Source organism: Aquila chrysaetos, chromosome 25 (assembly GCF_900496995.4).
Source record: "Aquila chrysaetos chrysaetos chromosome 25, bAquChr1.4, whole genome shotgun sequence".
NCBI classification, from domain to species: domain Eukaryota; kingdom Metazoa; phylum Chordata; class Aves; order Accipitriformes; family Accipitridae; genus Aquila; species Aquila chrysaetos.
This window is the reverse complement of record NC_044028.1, coordinates 3,043,086-3,061,894: the sequence shown is the minus strand read 5'-3', so window position 1 is coordinate 3,061,894 and position 18,809 is coordinate 3,043,086. Positions and strand designations below refer to the sequence as shown.

Below are 18,809 nucleotides of genomic sequence, written 5' to 3'. Positions count from 1 at the left end.
CTGCCCAGCACCCAGGCTCCAAAATGTGGCACAGCAGGGACAGATGCAAAAGGTGGGATGGGGTTCACTCACTTGCTGGAGCTACTCCTTCAAACAGCACCAGGCTCTGCAATGCGCATTTCTAACGCTCAAGGCCTGTTTCTTTGCAAAAGAAAATGAGTCTTTTTCATTTCCTCAGTGTAATAATATTGTCTAGAAAAAGGTGTTATTTTCATATCTGACTCATCTCCTGACTGATAATAGCTTCCTTTATTCCCCATCCGTCATTAGACACTATGTTAAAAGTTGGCAGTTTCTTGGGGATGTTGTTGCATTATTCGAGGCTCTGAAGGGAGAAGACCATTGTAATACTGTGGCAGGCACATTTAACTCCACACTTTGCAAACTGAATCCTTGGCAATTGAAGGAGAGGGTGAAAGAGTTAACTCAAATGCAGGAAAAGCCCACACATCCCCTCCTATAGGCAGCGACAGTCTGTGGGCTGCTAATGAACCATCATTCATAGGCTAAATTACTTTATGCAATAGACTGTCTTTTGCTCAACCATTTATCCAGGAGAAAGAGCACTAAGAGCCTCAGACGTCATGATTATAATCCATATACACTAACTACTAAGGAACACCAGGGGAAGGACTGTGCAATTTTCAGTTCTTCAGTCTCTAGCAAGGGGTGGCTCAGATGGCTGCACAGTGCACCTGAACAGCATGTTCACCGGGCTGCGCTCCTCACACCTTCCTTGCTGCAGGGATGGCAATTCCCTCCCTAACATCAATCAGCGCTCGCCCGTGCTATTCCCCACCCCGATGATGCCAAAACACCTGGGCAGAGGTCTTCCTTTTGCAATGAAAACACAGCTGAAGAAAAGGGCTGCTCTAGGACGGCATCTAACCAGCTTCCCAACAGAGACTGAGCCTGAAATAGCCCCGCGGGCTCCCAGGTGCCTGTCCGGCTGTAAGCCACAGTGGTGACGGGACACCATGCTCGCAGCGTCCTTGAGCTATTTGTCAGGAGCAGTGCATGGCTGGCACGTTCAGTCTCCCCTCAGCCAGAGTTATACAAGGGCATTCTTAACAAGAAGCAAAATAACTTGCTAAATTCTTGCATCCCTCCAGGCAGCAGACTAAGGGCTCTTTGGGACAGGGTGTTCACGGCAGGCCAAGGATAGCTTGTTAGCATGTTGTGGCTGGGAAATTAACGACACAATCATCAGCAAGGAAGCTGCAGCTTGGGCAGTTTTGAAGGGACAGGGTTGTTCTATAGCACTTTATTCTGGGAAGCATTGAGAACCTGCCCATTGCTACCTACAGTACCTTGTAGTCTGCAATATAGCAGCAGTCTCATCTGCTAAAGTCAAACTCAGTTCGGTATTCTCCAAGTTCACCTCGCTGCTGCCAGATGTGCTGCCAAGAGTCATAGTTTTATCATGAAAATTGGGATAGTTGGTGATCATTTCAAAATCCCTAATCCTGAAGTTATGCGAGTATGACAAGACAATCTCAGGACTCATTACCAAAAAAGTCAGTGTCCAACCCAAAAAGCCTAAGCCGAACAAACTTAAAAACACCCTTAGGCAAATAAAAATAATTTGTAAATTGCTATTCTCTAAAATCCCATGTTTTCTAAGCCAACCCCAAGATTCTTCTGTGGCCTGTTGAGCACATGGCATTGCAACCAGTTAACCTGCCGGTATTATTGCTTGAATTGATTTGCCAATTTCCTTCGACAATTTGGTGCCTTTATTGCTTACTCTCCAGCGCTGTGACTTTTGCTTCATATACGAGTGCAGAGACCACAGGAGGAAAGCTGCAGCCATCTCTCAGGGGAGGGGAGAGAGGGCACGAGGGAAAGGAGAGGACAAGGAGGTGGCCCAGATGAGATCATCAATAGATGTGATGAGAAGCTGATCCAGCAGATCAATATGACGGGGGATGCCTGGGCAAGGTTGACAGACAGCAGGCAGACACTGTAAAGCCAACCCTGCTTCAGACAAGAGATCTTCATTATCCTTTAGTGATCATATTTGGTGCGAGGCAGACTAATTCAATGACAAGGACTGCTGTAACGCGAGACATTTGGAGCGCACTCCTGCAGTGACATGGAGGCAGGACCCACTGGGCAAAGACAAGGATGGATAGCCCTGCATGCTGGCTAAGCTGCTGATGTGAGCTTTTGTATTATTAGAGTGGAAGCTGAACAGCAGATGAGCCAAGTATTCAGCGATACAGCCTTCAAATGTAATTACCTTCTTTCAACACCAACTGGAGCCTAGAAAACAGCCTGCCATAGATATTTTTATGGCTTATGAAATGGTTTGTTGCTTAGAGAACAATTCATTTCCCACTTTTCTCACTCTCTGAGGAGCAAAGATCTAGGAGGAGGGTCAAGGAAAAGACACTTGAAAGCCAAGATGGATTTGGCCATTCCCCTAGAGTCAGCCACTAGGAGACGCTGTTGTTTTGTTCAAATTTAAGCCAACCCCAGAGCAGGAATTTTTCCAGGAGCATTTTTCTCTGGTAAAAAACAAAATGTTGATTTGCTGAAAACAAAACTTTTCATGGCAAGGATTATTTTTGTCAAACTTCCTGGCTGGAAGAAAATGAAGTCGCAACAAAGCTTTAAAATTGCTGCAATGTCTTGCTTTGACCTTCTCAGAAAAGGAAATTTCAGGCTTTTTGCTTGAAACGTGGTTGTGTCACAAAATGCAACTTCCTTTCTAGCAAGGAATGGTTAACAAACAAAGGTTGGCATCAAAACAATGCACTTCCAACAGGGTAGTTCTAAAGTGGTATTTTTTGCTTTTTGCCAAATACTTTGTAGGCCTTAACAACTCTGACAGAAGGAAACTACTTCCCCACCATAGGGCTCCAACCTGTACAAGTGAAAACTTCCTTTTTCAAGTGACAGTGAGAGAGCATGACCCCTCATCAGCTTTGGATATCTCCTGCACGAGGCCACGAAATGCCGAGGAATGCCCACAAAGGATGCAGTGTGGGAGATGGTGGGCAATGCTGTCCCGCTGGTATGAGGGTCCACAGTGCCAGATGTGGAGGCTGGAATGGGAACTGCCATGCTGGAGACAGTCAGCAAAAACGAGCACAGAGAGTGGTTTAACCCACTCGCAGGCAACATTCAAAAAAGGTTCAGATCCAAGTACAGATTTTATAGGTTTCAGATTCAAATGAATCCTCATACTTTGGCTGCAGGAGTAAGTTTCCCACCATTCAAGAGAAGGGCAGAAACTGTATGGGATCAATTTGTAAGATTACAGCATCCTTGAATATGAGTTTAAAGTAACAATTAGCCTTGACTCCAGGCAAAACATGTCCCAGGAAAGCACAACCACCTCTGCTCACTTTGAAGGCCATATTATGCTGCGGAATATTTCAGTGACTCAAACCCGTGTTTTTATTAGGGACGAACCTCAAACGTTTCAGCAGTTCATTCTGAGTTCAGATAAACAGACAAAAAAATCCTTTTCTAAATAGTTTGGGTCTGAAAACCTTGGAAGACTAGTCTCTTTCTGAGAATCTGATACTTCTGGTTTTAGCAAGACGCAGCAGAACCCCAAAGCCTTCCTGGAACTGGGAGAAATTCAGTAAAAGAGAAACCCATAATGGTCGAATTATTGATGGCCCCTACAAGCAGAGGATGAAGAACAGGAGTAGGAGTTTGCAGCCTTAGATTCTCTTTGTGCAACTGAATTACGTTTCTTCAAGCAAGTCACTATGACTTTGTGCCTCTCTTTTTCTGCTCGCCTATCTCCTACCTTGTCTCTTTTGATTGCTGCATCCACAACCACCTATTTTACATAGATTAGGTTCAATCACGAGCAGGATGGCACCATGCCTTGGCTGGGGCACCTTTTTGCTCTGATACTGAGTAGAAATAATCATACCTGCATCACACTGGAGAAAAGGGCTGTTAGACACCTGGTGCCTCCTATTGAATGAACAGGGAAGGAAGTTTCCAGAGTAAAAGATGTGCTTTGCTTCAGAAATCCCTCCCCAAGCCCAAAGCAGCCGTTCGACTCCTCCTGAACAAGGAGAGCTGAGGCTGGCAGAGACGCAGAGGAGTGGTAAACAAATCCAGAACATTTAGTCTCATAAACATCCTTTGCACTTGTGTTGTTTTTTCTCTAGTCCTGGGCCTAAAGCTGTCAATGGGATTCTGAGCACTTGTTTATGTTGGCTTTTCTGCTTTATATTTTTAAGTTCAGTCTGCAGACACTCTGACCAGGAAGAGGAGATATAATGAACTGTCAATTTGTGCTTTGCTTCCGGACATTCTGTATTTTCTCTCTTCACCCCATTTTTGAGAGACTGTAATTTTCCAATTACCCGTTATTCCATTGCAACAGATTTCACCTGTCTGCAGTCTCTAGCATCATCCCCATTTCACAGAATTAAAAACCAAAGGCAATGCACGAGAGTGGCAGGGAGCAGGGGAGAAGGCATTCAGACTAATTACAATGAGGTAGAAGAGGGAGGGAAAATCCAAACCACACAACTTTTTAGATTAATAAACCCAAACCATAGCAATTAGTGCAATAGTGGATAACCCACCCAGCACTAAGCAACTTTACTTTTTAGTATGTTCATAGGTTGCAAAGGCATTTGCGAGCTGTGCCCAAGGACTATAGGAGGGACTGCTCCTGATACTTCTTAGCAGAGATCCAGTAACAGCGATGCACAGAACAACACCCAGAAGGAACGGGTCTAGCTTCAAGGACTTATCCCCCTCCTTCACTTCTGCACAGCCTGCTCCTCCTTCCAAAAACAACCTCCTGCCTTCCAGAGGCCAGGCAGTGGCGTCAGCTGCCGCTCTGCCTGATCTATGGTAACAGGGTGCAAAGGCTCTGCTCAACCCTGTTGAAAGGAAACCTGATTATGGGGATTTTAAGATCCACCTCACACAGTGAGCCATAGGCAGGGTCAGGATGGGAACTCAAGAATTTCTACTTTTCCACTGAAGGCTTTTCCAAGTGGCGTCTGCATGCTGCACAGATACACAGGTGATACCAGGACACCTGCAGCCTCGGTCATGGTGTCACCAGCTGCAAAAAGGCGACAGTCCCAAAAAACCACGCAAAGGGATACCAACGGCAGTGCAATTCTCCTCCTCTCACAGTGGAGGGGGGAGACCGTGCCTCTTGGCAGCTGAGCCTCACGCTTCAGCTTTTCAGGTCGTGATGGACATCTGTCCTCACTTATCTGAGAGGAGAACCAAGACACTGCAACCAGCCACCCTCTAGGGTCCATCCCCACCATGAGCTCTGCAAGGCAGAAGGAAGCCCTTTGCATCTCCAGTGCACATCGACTGCACAGCAGAGCTATACTTGAGCTGGCTTTTCCTCTACGGAGGGAGAGTAAAGCCTGCTTGCTTTACTCACTGAGCCATACAGCCTCCTACATAACTAATCTGTTTAAGTGATGGATTACTGGGCTCCATATTACATTTGTAGGGTTTACGTGCCACTGTGAAAGCAATCGCGAGATGAAAGCCAGTTTTCTGGGACAGATTAAAGCTATCGTTTGGGAAGGATTAGACTTTTTTAATAAGAAATATTGTTCAAAAATTGTGGAAAATAGCTTAAATGAGTTTGAAGCACTGGCACCACAGGAGGGGAGCAAATCAATGAAATTGCTAAAGAGAGCTCAAAATTACAAAACATTCCTCTAACTTTTTGTAAAAAACTAGAACATGTACAGCATGTGTGTATAATACTAATATTACAGGCAGACTCCCACTGTGCTAGGCAGTGAGCATCACCCTGCAACCCTGGACCCGTGTGTGCCTTCTGAATGTAGGATGAAGGGTTAGATAAAACGTTGCATGGGACTGTTGGAGGCTGGGTTTAACCCATCGAGAAAGTGCAGGGATCTCTAACTCACAGCCTGTCTCCTTTCCTTCCTCTCCCTGGAGGTGGCTAATTTATCCCAGTCCTCACGGCACTCAGTGGTCCCCTCCTCCCCATGCGCCACAGCTCACCTGCATCCACAGTGATCCCCAAATCCTTGCACTCTTACAAGCTCAAACTTTGTATTTGAAACCCTCAGCTGTGTTTCTTGCACACTTATTCCTTTGAAAAATTAGATCAAACACCAATTTCTTGCCCAAAGCCTTTTCCTACAGTAAATTCAACTAAAGAGGAGCCCTAGTCTCCTCAGGTAGGTTCTGCTCTCGGACCAGGAGCTATAACTGTCACATCACAGGCATTTTGCTATGGAGCAAATTTTGGCCAAAGGACATGAAGACATCGGCAGCATTTGCCCTCCTGGGCACAAGCTCAGACCCCTCTGAAGTCAGCCCAGCAACCAGACAGCATGGGACAGGCCCAAGCTGAAGTTTCTTAAATGCTTAATGGAGCGTATAGGAGAATCTGTCACCTCGAGCACCCCGGAGGCTATTAATTATTTATCCTGTCCAGAACAATGTAATCAGCCATCCAGCATGACAGCGGATGTTCTACGTGCCAGCATCTGGTTTCTTCCCTCAGTCACAGCAGGTATTTATCACCCGGGCAGAGGAACTCTGTCCTGCCTCCCCCAAACACCCCCACTCCACACGTCTGGGACAAGAACAGCCTGAATATCGCTGCAGATTTACACTGGGATGCAGAAACAAAGCAGTTAGAGGGGCCTGTGTGTCCCTCCCCAAGCTTTCACCCAGCCTGTGCGGAGGCTGAGCACTGGTAACTGCCTTACTGCAAATAACAATGCATGCCTGAAACCCCAGCAAAAGAGCAGCTCAAGACACTACAGGCAGACAGCGAATTTCACACCTGAATAAGAGCAAGAGTGTTTAGGCCCATGTGCTTCGGGAGTGCCTGCAGGCTCTGTCAAAAGGCAGCACTGGCTGAGCTGGAATGTGGAACACGTTTCACACACCAGTAATGAAACGTAAGCATGTAGTGTGGCTTAACTGTAATAATCAACACAAACATCCCCTGGCCCAGAAACGGGTGAAGGAGGGAAGCTGCGACACCTCACAAGCAGCGACTCAATACTGCAGCAATTACATGCAGAAGAGACAAGGTTGCCCTACGCTCTGCAAGCTGTATGCTTGTTTTTATCTACAGCTATTTCATTCTAATGCCTCTGAAGCAATTTGGGAAAAGGTCCTCCTTGAGAGAGTTTAAAGAGCTGGAAGCTCACAGCTGAAGCAGAGAGCTGTCAGGGAATGTAAGTGACATCTCAGAAGACTGCTAGCAAATGTGAAGGCTACATTTTGACCTTTATTTTTCTCCCCGTTTTTTGCTTGTCAAAGACCAAATTGAATAATTCTGATATTTCTAAGGTAAGTAAACAACCAACCAAACTAACCAAACAGAAAAACCCCAAGCAATTTAAGACCTGGCTTCTTTCCTCCTCTGCATTCCCTGCCCTTAAAAAAAAAAAGAATGCAAATGGGCCTTTCAATTTCTGCATTTGAAAATATTTCCTTTGTAAACCATTTTGATGTAGTTTATTTACTACAACATAGGACTCTTACTGTCTTAAAATCAACTTCAGACCAGTTTAGTCAATCTAGACTATGGTTCAAGCCACAGAAATTGCCTTGCCTCATATGATATAACTACTCTTACTAGGAAAAATGGTTTGGTTGGTGCTTTCCCATGCACATGAGTGCAGCTGAAAGTTATTTATGCTCTCTGGCCTTGGAAAGGGACCAGGTACTTGAACCAGGATGCCCCAGCTCCTAGAAGAGTGCCTTGGTCACCAAGATGTTTGCTATTCTGAGGTGCCTTCTGCCCTGCTTTTGACAGTCAGACATCACAACCTCTCAGAACCAAAAGCCCTTCTCCGGAAGGGTTTAGCTGTCATTAATGTCTTTACTAAAAGCTGTGACTTTGATGAGTTTGTGCTTTCTGATGAAAAAAATGTTTTGCTGAGAGATTTCCAAATGGGCTCTACTTGAAAGTAGGCTGGAAACAGAAGGAGAGAGCGATCTTCTCCTCATGCCTACTGATGAATGTTCACTCTCTGGCTTTGGAATTAAAAATGGAGAATTTATTCTCTCAGGCACCTCTATTCTCAGGTTTTATGCCTTCCTCTAAATGGGATCCTTCATGTGGAGCGATAACAGTTTAATTGAAGATAGCCGATGGTAATTTTTCCTCCTTTCAATTGACCTACTTGATCTCCTAATGCTCTGTGGAATTGCTTTTACCTCTCTGCTCTGTGGCATGAAAGTCACTGTTAATAATTACTTACCCAACTGCATATGGCCAGCCAAATGCAAAATGCGCTGCTCCTTTCTGGAGCTGCAACTAGGGCATCAGTGGAGGAATGGAGCAAGCTGCATACAAGCGTGATGTACTCTGGCATTAAAAAAATGCCATTAGAGTTAATGTTATCCAGCATTGACCATATACCAAAGTTATATATACATACTCTCTGGGATTTTTGTGTGAATTCTTCAAGTTCACTTGGTATTGACTCCTGGCTGGGAGTGTTTTCTACAGAAGAAGCCTTGGCTGCCACACTTCGATCTCTTGCAACAAGAGCTACAGATCACAGAGTTTGTTCTCTGGGATAATCAACTCCCCTGTAGCTTCCTTAGGAAGCTTCCCAGGCAGAAGGTCCCACATGGCACAACATATTTGCAGTATTACTTTCCCATTTCTCAGTTTCATTCAGCAAAATGCAATTTCATTTCAAGTGGCATAAACGCCAAGCTGGATTAGATCAATTGCTGTCTTTTCCACCCTCAGGAGGAAAGGACCCGGGCAATCTGAAATGCTATCAGCAGTACCGTACAAAACTAAAGCTACTATTCTTGAAAAGTAGGCCAATCAGCTGGATTATATCTTGATGGAAGATCACTTAGTCTGACAGATGGCTGAAAAAATAAGCCTTAAAATGAAAAAAAACACTCCCAAACACTATAAAATACCCCTCATCCCCCAAAACAAGGCCAGAAGTGCTCAGGTTTAGTTATTAAACAAGAAGTCACAGGAGGAAGGAGCCAACTCTCCAGATAACAACCAAGAATGACTGCCTCCAGCAATACACCAAGAGCACTGTAATAACTCACCTAGGGAGAGATGCTCCAGTGTGGACTCTGCGAACTGGTCATCTCTGTCAGTACTAATACACTGATTAGTTTCATTGAAAAAGAAGAAAAAACAGAAAAATGGCTGAACTGAGGACAGCGAATGCCTAATCATTCCTCCGGTGCTGGGTGCAAGTGAGGAAGCGCCTGTTCAGACTGAGCTTGGTGCCAAGGGAAGCTACGATCACCCCTTCACTCTCAGCAGTGTTGTGACTGGAACATGATTTGGGAGTATGCAGGACAGCATGTGTCCCACAGCGCATCAGGAATTGCCTCTGGCAACTTCCCAGTGTTTCAGAAATGGACCTGTTACTTGTACCCCTTCCCTCTTCTCTTAAGCAGCTGTTAAATATGAGCAGGCTTCTCTCTACGAGCAGACTGCCATCCCAACCCACATGGGCTTAGTTCCTTTAAGAGCCTCTGGCAAAAATCCAAGGAAATTATACAGACTGAATCATTCCCATCCATATGCTGGTGGAGTCCTTCAAAGAACGAGCAGATCTGTGAGGCGTGACATCTCTTAGCAAGGCCTGTGTTGACTCTCATCCAATATATTTAGCTTATCCCTTGCCTTAAAAAAACTACACTCACACAAGGAAGTATATTCACACAATTCTTGCCCATTGCAAAACTTTTTGTTCTTGACCACTATCTGTGCTGAAGTCAACAACAAATGGTCAAAAATCGTCAGCCTAATGCCTGAAATCAGCTTTGCTTTACTGGCTAATCACAAAGCATGTATTTAAAAAAAAAAAATAATCCATCATTCACACTGATTTCTTTTTTCTTTTTTTTCTTTTTTTTTATATTTAGGCTGAAAATATCTTGTATTCCATACCATGTACTAGAAAGAAGAGCTAGGGTCTACGTTTTCCTTTTAGATGTAAACTCAGTCACAAGATTTCAAGAGCTGGAAAATTTAAGAAAATGCATACAATATTGTGAGACATGCTATAAAAGGATGGACACAAAGAACATGGAAATATGCTACAGCCCCTTTCAGACAAAAATGAACACAGAGGCCCTGCTTCAAGGAGTCTGCACAAGAAACGAAGGTTAATTGTTGATTTTTTTTTTTTTGCTAAAATCTTGCAGCCAAACTACAACTGCATATTTCTGACTGTGCACAGAAATTACAGGATGCCCATCACAGGCAACTCTGACCACGTCCATTAAAGGTGGCAGGAGCCCGAACATCGAGAGAATAAAGAACTGTTTCCAAACTCTTTGATTGTACTGCAAGAGGCACCTTTAGCAGTGATTATATGATCTATATCCACATCCAAGCAACAGGCTTGCTCGCTGATAACAGAGAGATCAAAGGCCTTTGGGTTGTCATTAGCAGGCAAACTCAATAGAAGTTGTTTACTTCACCCAAGCTAATGGCACTGGAAATATTTAATCAAAAAATGGACACAGTCTCTCTATTACTGCCAAGATGATTCAGAAGGGGCCACTTAAATCTATTTTGTCAAACCATTACTCATCCCTTGCTAATAGACCTTTATGGAGGGTCCCTTTGAAAAATGCACATTCGTGATTTGCGGGCTGTGTACTGGTATTAGGAGATGAGGCACATCAAGAAAACATGATAGAGGACCGCTGATGGGAAGAACAAGATGGGGAATATGTTTAGTCTATATCTGACAAAGACCTTGACTTAGTCATCTTTTAAGCCCAAGGACAGGAAGCTGAAGTAGCCTGATGTGGAAATAAGTTGAAGGAGAGGATAATTTTTAAAAAAATTTGAGCAATCTGCTGTAATTGACCTCTGAGTGCTAAGTGGAAGAAGGAAAGATGGAAGAAGATTAGGAGAGCTTTACTGAGGTTCAAGGATCCTGGGGTAAAAGAAGAAAACAAACACGTTGGGTGGACATCAGGAGAAAATTTGGTGGTGTATCTTACAGAGTAGCGGGGTGTTGCCTACTTGAGCCTTCATTCTTGGGTTACCAAGGAAAGGTTCATTGTCTACAACGAGGTGCCGAATGTCAGGACTCCTAAGCTCTTTTCCTACCTCCTAGACTAATGTCTAGTCTCTCCCATGGTCCTAAACATGCATCAGACATTTGGGCACTGGCAGTTCTTTATGGGCTTCCCTTTGGGATGTGCAGAGACTTTCATTAACCAAACATGTTCACCTCCTGGGGTTGTCTTAAAAAATATGAAACCACTTACGACCCTGATATAGGAAGAGTTGATCCTGCCTTAGAGCAAGAGGATGGACTAGGTGAGTTGAGCTCTATCTACTGCAATTTTTCTGACACTGGACCGAAAAGATCCCTTGGGTTCTTAGGATCCAAGCCACTGCTAGGGTGGGTAGCTACATCTTATCACTTTTTTCATAAGCTGATGGAGCTCAGGGACATCCTGTGGGGACAACACAGCAGGGCGAACCTCCAGCCCTTTTGTCCTCCAAGACAGGATCGCACTTGGTACGGACTCAGTTTTGATAAAGTTTCTCTGCAGCTTCCAGAAACATTCATGAAGAGCTTAAGATTCAAAAGCTTCATCAGCATGGAAATGATTATCTGAAATCCACATCTGTAATACAGGCAGCAACTCCTCTCTGCTCCGCATCAAAGATAGGCTAGGAGCCAGGAGAACAAATTCAAGGGAAATCCACCTTTCCTTCCCTCTAGCAAACCTAAAGCAACCCAAGCAATTGTTACAAGCTTATTTTTGTCCCTGAGAACACAATGCTGCGAACAGCCCAGGGTTCTCTAGCCTGCAGCCAAAGCAGGCAGATGGGAACTTTAGAGCTGCCACGCTGTTCTTGCAAGTGAATTATTGATACGTTCTTCATAGCCATGAGCATCAGACTAAAGTGGCAATTAAAACCATCCACAATGATCAAAAAGAAAAAGCAAAGACAAAAAGGTACAAAACCAGAGTCTGTGTTTGCCAGCAGCCTGCAGCATGTGCTATTATGACTTGCAAGGAAGGCTTCTGGGTCCTGATCTTTCAGGTGTGTCTTCAATAACAGCCTGCATCAGAGCAGGTGGACAGTGGTGAGCAATGCAACACACCATTTCTGCTGGAGACAAGGGAACCAGCCGCTCCCGGGAGCACATTGCCCCATTTTAGCTTTTGAGTGTGCACAATGTGGGCATTCAAACTCAGGAATTCAAACAACTACAATCACCGTCATCCCTCTTGCTTCCTGAGACAACAGCAATTTTTTTTGCTAAGGTAAGAAAGGACAAAAGAGGTCAGAAAGGAACTACAAGACAGAGCTGCCCTTCAGCATAGTTGCATCACTTGGACATTGCACAAAGCGAAAGCTTGGAATTACTGAATGTAAGCACAAACCAGCAGGAGAGCTCAGCAACTCTTGTTCCTCCTCACATCAGCTGTTTGTATCTTACAGACAGCTGTTGGATTTTCACCTGGCAGAATTCCTCGATTTCAGTGGAACCACCACTGAGTTTGGAGATGGCCCAGTGCTTCCACATTTACACCTTATTGACAAAAAAACCCAATGAAATGAAATTATATTAAACCACCACCAATATTCAGATGACTAAGGAACAAAATTCACAGAAAATAACTGTGCTGGCTTTGCAACGTGTTTCTCTTGTAATATTTATTTCTAATATTGAGGGAAGAACACAAAAATCTGGAAAACAGGACTTAAAAATGAGGAGGTGACTTTCCATTGTATTTTTCTCATTCCTTTTACACGAAATATGCCTCACCCCCAAGCATGCCCTGCATTTGCAGTATGTTTCCATTGTTATGGGAACAAAATGATTCAGAAAAAAAAGTTTAGTCATTCTGATTTTATATAATGAAATAAAATCACTGCTAAAATAATGAAATTCAATTATGTTAGCCCTAATAACAGTAGTACTAATTAAAATTATTGTAATTCACTGCTACAACGAGGCTGCAGTGCCAAGCTGCAGAAGACGTAGGACTGCTGAACACCTGAGAGTAGAGACTCTCTCCCCAAGCTGGTGGAGTGAATGTATTTGGTTTTGGAGGTTGTTAGTTCAGCCTTGGTGCGTTGGGCAAAGGGGACTGTTACGCTAACGCTAATTACACTGCTAATGGCAACAATAATAACACCTCTCAAATCATCAGCGCTGATGCCATGAACGCCAAAGAGATGCAATTATGCGCTGCTGTCAGTTCAAGGGGAGCTGTGAGGCAGAGAAAAGCAAAGGTAAAAGAGGCAGCACACTCCTCCGGATTTATCATCTTGCAGCAATTTCTCTGCAGAAGATGCCTGGTTCGGCTGAAGGGCCAGGTAAGCCCTTTCCCTTCCTCCTCCTACATGACGCCAGGCTGCGCCCGGCCCTTGTGCAGGTCACGCTATCCTCTGTGCTGCCTTGCCGTGATGCCCCCAACCTGATCCCACACCATGTGCAGGAACCATGTCAGGAGAAACCCTCCAGGCAGAGGAGGTGAGCTCTGGCTCGCTCCACTACCTGCTCCCCCATGACGGCACTGGGGCAGCGCCCAGCCACTCTGCAGCCTGACTGAATTGCATGGCTCTGCCAACCCGCTGCCCACATCATGCATTCACCTGGGGAAAATCTGTCAGACAGTGACAGCTCAGACAAACAAAACAAAACAAAACAAAGGATTTCATTTGCAACCTTCCTCCATGTCACATTCGAGTTTTCCTCCTGGCAGCTCTTCACATCCCTGCCCTGGCTCTGACTAGCAGAAGTGATGCTTCGCCTGCAGCAAGAGCCACGAGGAACAGCCGCACAGAAAGGGCTGCTCCAACCGCCTGCTCTAATCAAACCTCATGGCTACGCCAGCCGCACCAGGGCTTTGATCCAGCTCCCTGCCCTGGGAGCAGGGCCAACCACCCCCTGCTGAAGAGGCAACCCCAAGAATAAGCCAAACTGATCCATATCCTCCAAACAGCTATGTCAGTTCTCATACCAAACAGGCAACACAAGGTTTTATTTGTAGAGAGTGGGAGTGAAAGAGCATCTAGACGCAATCTCCAGCGTAGTGGTTTTAGTAAACTAGTAAAGCTGAAACAACCATGTGCAAACAGTAAGCCCTTGAGAAAGCAACTGAGCTCGCAAATGTTTCTGCCCTGATGGAAATCCTCCTCATGGGTTTCCAAAATGGATAGATCACGGTGAAAGCTGTCAAATTATTTTATTTCTTAGTCCCCAAATGTGTTGAGGGATGGGACACGCAGTGGATCACAAACAATTATTTGCCAAACATCAGGACTTGCTCAAATGCTCTTGCTCGGGAAGGTGGCAAGTGTTTCCATGGCAATGAGCTATTGCCTTGGTGACCGTGGACCCGGACTGGTGCTGCTAAACCACTGCGACCCTTGGACATCTGAGCACAGCAAGAAGTTTCCTCCTTTGCTGTCTAATGATTTTTTTTTATTTCTGAGTTCATCCCCATCTAAAAGTTGCCTTAAGCGGTTGTGCTAGAGACAGAGAAGCCCAAATTACTACAGAGAAGCATCCTCTGTTCACACCTGCCTCTCTGCTACCCAACACAGAATTAACTTTTCTATCAGTCAGGTGCAAACCAGCCTTAGGTCCAATCCTGGCTTCTCCTGAGCAGTGCTGAACCTCCATCCATAAACTAGAAAATTAAGCAGCGGAGGCTCAGGACTTCATTAGCCCAGACATGGAAATTACATTAATCTATACACATTTAAACCTTGTAAGAGTGGTCAAACTGAGAGGCAGTTGTGTTAACAAGGTGAAGAAGTGAGCTTGGACATAAAAAAGCAGCTTTGCACATAAACAGGTGTCCTCCTAGGGAAGAAATTTACCTAGATTTCTGTGGAAGGGTAAAAAAAGTGTCTGTGTCGCCCTCCAAACAATCTTTAGATAAACTTTGTGCTATCATAAAAGCTTTATCCTGGGCTCATACAGCAGAAAATTGTTGCATCTCTGCCTTTGAGAACTTCCACTGCTTTTCTTCCCAACTTTATCATTGAAACACACACTCCTTCCAAGTGACTGGCTGTTCAAAACCTGATTGAGCTGAACCATTACGTTACTTTCTTTTTAAATTTGTACAAACCCTGCACTCTGCAACTCCAAAGTGGTTTCTATGGAGATGCTAAAAAAATGGAACAGCACCTTGTGGGTGCCAAATTCAGCATAGCAAAAACTTGGGTGAGCAGCAAATGCTGGGTGAGAGGAGTGCGAGGAGTGAATTAGAGACGCAGAATACGACTTCTTACTCAGAGCAGCAGATAATGGGGGTAAGTTACCACTTTGGCTGACAGGCGTTAACCAAACTGACGCGCTGCATTGAGTATCGTGCAGAGTTTAATTAACTGCAGGCAATGGGGCATTAATACAGGAGACACAGCCTGCCCGATTTTCTTACGGTGTGAACGTGATAGGGAGAGGGAGGGACGTGAGCATTTGCAAGGCAGAAGCGATCCTCATGCATTAAGAGGTTTCTCAGAAGAGCACTGGAGCTGTGTTTGGCTGCCTCTCAGAGCAGCTCTATCTCCTTAATCTGCAAAACTGGGCAGAGGAGTCCAAATCTTGCAACTTCCTACACAGTCTATTTTAGAGTCTTAGAAACAGAAACAACACACAACAGGAAGGATGCGATTACTAGAAATATGTCTGAACTCTCCCACACCCCAGCCCCATCAATCTTGATGGCTTCACCATTTGCATCGTTAAGACAGTTTTCACATCCCATCCCATCCGTATGGTTCTGCTGGATCAGAGCTTTGGTCTGCACCGGTGCCCAGCTCCCTCAACACTCATGCTAGGTCCTAGTTTGGCTCTGCTCTGCTTTTCCCAGGCACTGAGTCAGACACAGAAAGCCCCATAGGCACGGCTGAAACATCACGTCTTGTGTTGACACAACTCCCTTGAGCCACACAGAGCCCAAACCTGAGTGCAGTGACCCTAGAGAGACACAGCCACAAGTCCTAAGGCTCTAACAAGACCTTCTTGTTAGAAGGTCTTGTTAGAATAGTGTACCAAGTACACTATTCCCAAGTACATTTGATACTTTTCAGACCAAAGTACTGTTTAAACAAAGGCCAAAAGCTATTCTTATTTAAGCAAATCTCCATTAAAATCAACCAGCCAGGCCTTCAAACTTCCGACTTTGCACACACAGGAGTAAGGAAGCACACAGAAACAGTCCAAATGTGGTGGTGGTGGTGGGACTGAACGGCACAGCGTACCCTTGCTCTTTGGAAGAGAGGCAGAGTATCTCTTTCTTCAGTCACGGTAATCGGGACATCTGGTTTTAAGTGAACACACAATAAATGGTATGGAGCATTGTCTGCCTCCTGGTGAGTGGTAACCCCTGGGATTTAAACATATGGCTGCATCAAGGCTGGCTAGTGCCAACCTGATTCTTAAACTATTAAACCATCCCCTCAGGCTCTGTATCCTGTACTTTCTGTGTATATTGTACAAGGGAAAATAATTTGACTTGGGGTTTCGAGAATTTCAAACAAGGATATACAATTAGAAAAGTATTTGCTTCAGATGATGATAAATAACCCTGGACTGGAGAACCTCAGAAAAAAACTGTTCTTCACTCCAGTGTGATGACACAAAGTCTTCTGCGGTGCCGTTTTATGCGCTTTCCCAAGAGCCCAAACTTGTTAACCTTCATTTTGCTGCATGTTTTCAGAGGAGCGACAGCTGCAGCCATAAATACAGCATTCAGATTTCATGTTATAGTTAAAAAATCAAATATGAATGAAACCTTCTGCTATTACACACTGACTAGCAAGGGGGGAAAAAAGGAGTGGGAGGAAACCCATAGCATTAAATCACTGCTGAAATACAAAAGGACTTCTGCAAGCTCAGGTGGGAAAGATTCACTCCACTGTTTGCTGCAGGGTCAGTAATCTGTCTGTTGGTCTCAGCCTGCCTGTCCATCACTTGCTCACAGGTTAAACTTAGTCTCAGGAACAGGGAGAATCTGTGCACGAGAAAGGAAGGAGCAGAGGCATCTCCTCAGCATCAAACTCCCCACACTACAGCAAGGGAGCGATTCCTGCTACTTTGGGGACATCTGTATACGCTGGTACTCTGGCAGGAGGAAGGAAGGGACGTAAATAACGTAATTCCAGCCTGAACCCTAGGAGATCCCAGTAGCACCCCAAAGAGGGGACACAGCTAGGGAAAGAAGAGTGGGGTACAAGAAGAGGAACAGGAATTCTCTTTTGCATATCTCTCAAAAGTGTTTTGGTGGGTTATGTTGTCCTCAGAGGAAGTGGGAAGCCATCCCTGCACTCGCCTCTCCTCTAGGGGCTTTCACGGGCATTCGCAGCTCCTAAGAGTCCTCAGCATAAACTGCTATTTCTGGCATTTAATCCCCCTGCACTTCCACGCTCTGCAGTTCAGTCCCTTGTACTTTGGCATACATATCAGCCGATACCTGCCAGCACTCCAACGTACCATATTAGTAGTTCTGCTTTAAAGACATTCAAGATGCTGATCTCTTATTTTGGCAGCTTCAAGAGATCTTAGCACAAGTGAGAGATCTTCTGCAATATGGCCCCCGTAACACAGGCCATTTGCAAAGAGATAATTGCCCAGCAACCCACGATGCTTTCAGACTCTCTGGCTGAAACTAATTTACATGAATGACTTTCTTTGCACTCCCAGGCAGCAGTGACCAGGGATGAACAATGCTGATGGGGTTGATGTTTTGCCTCTGAACCCTTCATGAACAAAAGGAAAACTCTGATTCTCTCCCATATTGAGCAGCTCCCTGTGGTTTGATTTATTTCCTCTTACTGATTGGATTTGGGGCAGGTTGGAGCTGTAAAGTTTCTGCCTAGGCTCTGGATAGCTCTGAGAGCAAGGCACACCTGGGGAACACAGAGCCAGGGCTTTGTTCCCCTGGTCCCATCACCAAGCTCCAGGTAGAGCTCCTAGCAGCAGCCAGCACACTCTGGCTTCATAAACCCTCTCAATCCAAACTAGCTTTAAAGCATAGGCAAGTCCATGTATAGTCATGCTGAGAGTCAGAGAACTACAGGATCCGTCTCTCTGCAGCAAAGTCAATTCCCTTTGGAGTATATAAAATAAATAAAACACTTCTCTTTCTGCTGCTTTCTCCAGGGGCACTATAATAAAAAGTTCTGGATTTGTCTGTGCATGGGACAAGGACAGGACAGGGAGAGAGGAGGTATTAATTTGACCAGGCATCAGACAGCCGAGGAAAACTCCCGAGAAATGCCTTCACTGGGGGAAAGATGCCAAGTGGTCTTCCTGCCCCATCCTCTTTGATGGCAGACTCCATGCTCCAGCAAGCTTTACCACTGATGCTACAAGGCCTGTGCACAGAGTGTTTTTCCCAAATTGGGAGTCAGGCTGTCTTTAAGGCTGTAAACCAGACAGAGCAAACAAAAATAGAGCTTTAAAAGAATGCATGCAGGCATGCCAAATCTCCCTCATTTTTGAGTAAGAGTCTCACTCCTTTCAGATGCAGCTTTCTCCCCCACCTCTCAAAACCATTTATAAAAAAGCATCCTGATCTTGTAACAAAAGATCCAGAAGGAGGTTTCAAGGAGACATTTAAAGCTTCATTCATAATTCTGGTAAATCTCACTGTCCCAGCTGGAGAACCCCGGTTAAAACCTGAGGAAAATTCATGACTCAGGTTGACAGCAGCAGTAAACATACCTGTTTATTTCCTTGCAGTGGCTCTTCTCCTCTGGTGTAAGGACCTGGATTGCTACCCTGAGCATCTTTAATCCTCTGCCTGCCAATGGGGACAGCCAGCTCTGCCTCTCAGCTCCGAGGTACCCAGAGAAGGGCGGTGTA

General features: G+C 45.0%; 1 protein-coding gene across 1 annotated transcript in view; it reads right to left on the bottom strand.

Annotated features, from left to right (window-relative positions):
• Positions 1-18,809, bottom strand: part of CACNA1H (calcium voltage-gated channel subunit alpha1 H) — a 255,993-nt gene that overhangs the window by 56,644 nt on the left and 180,540 nt on the right.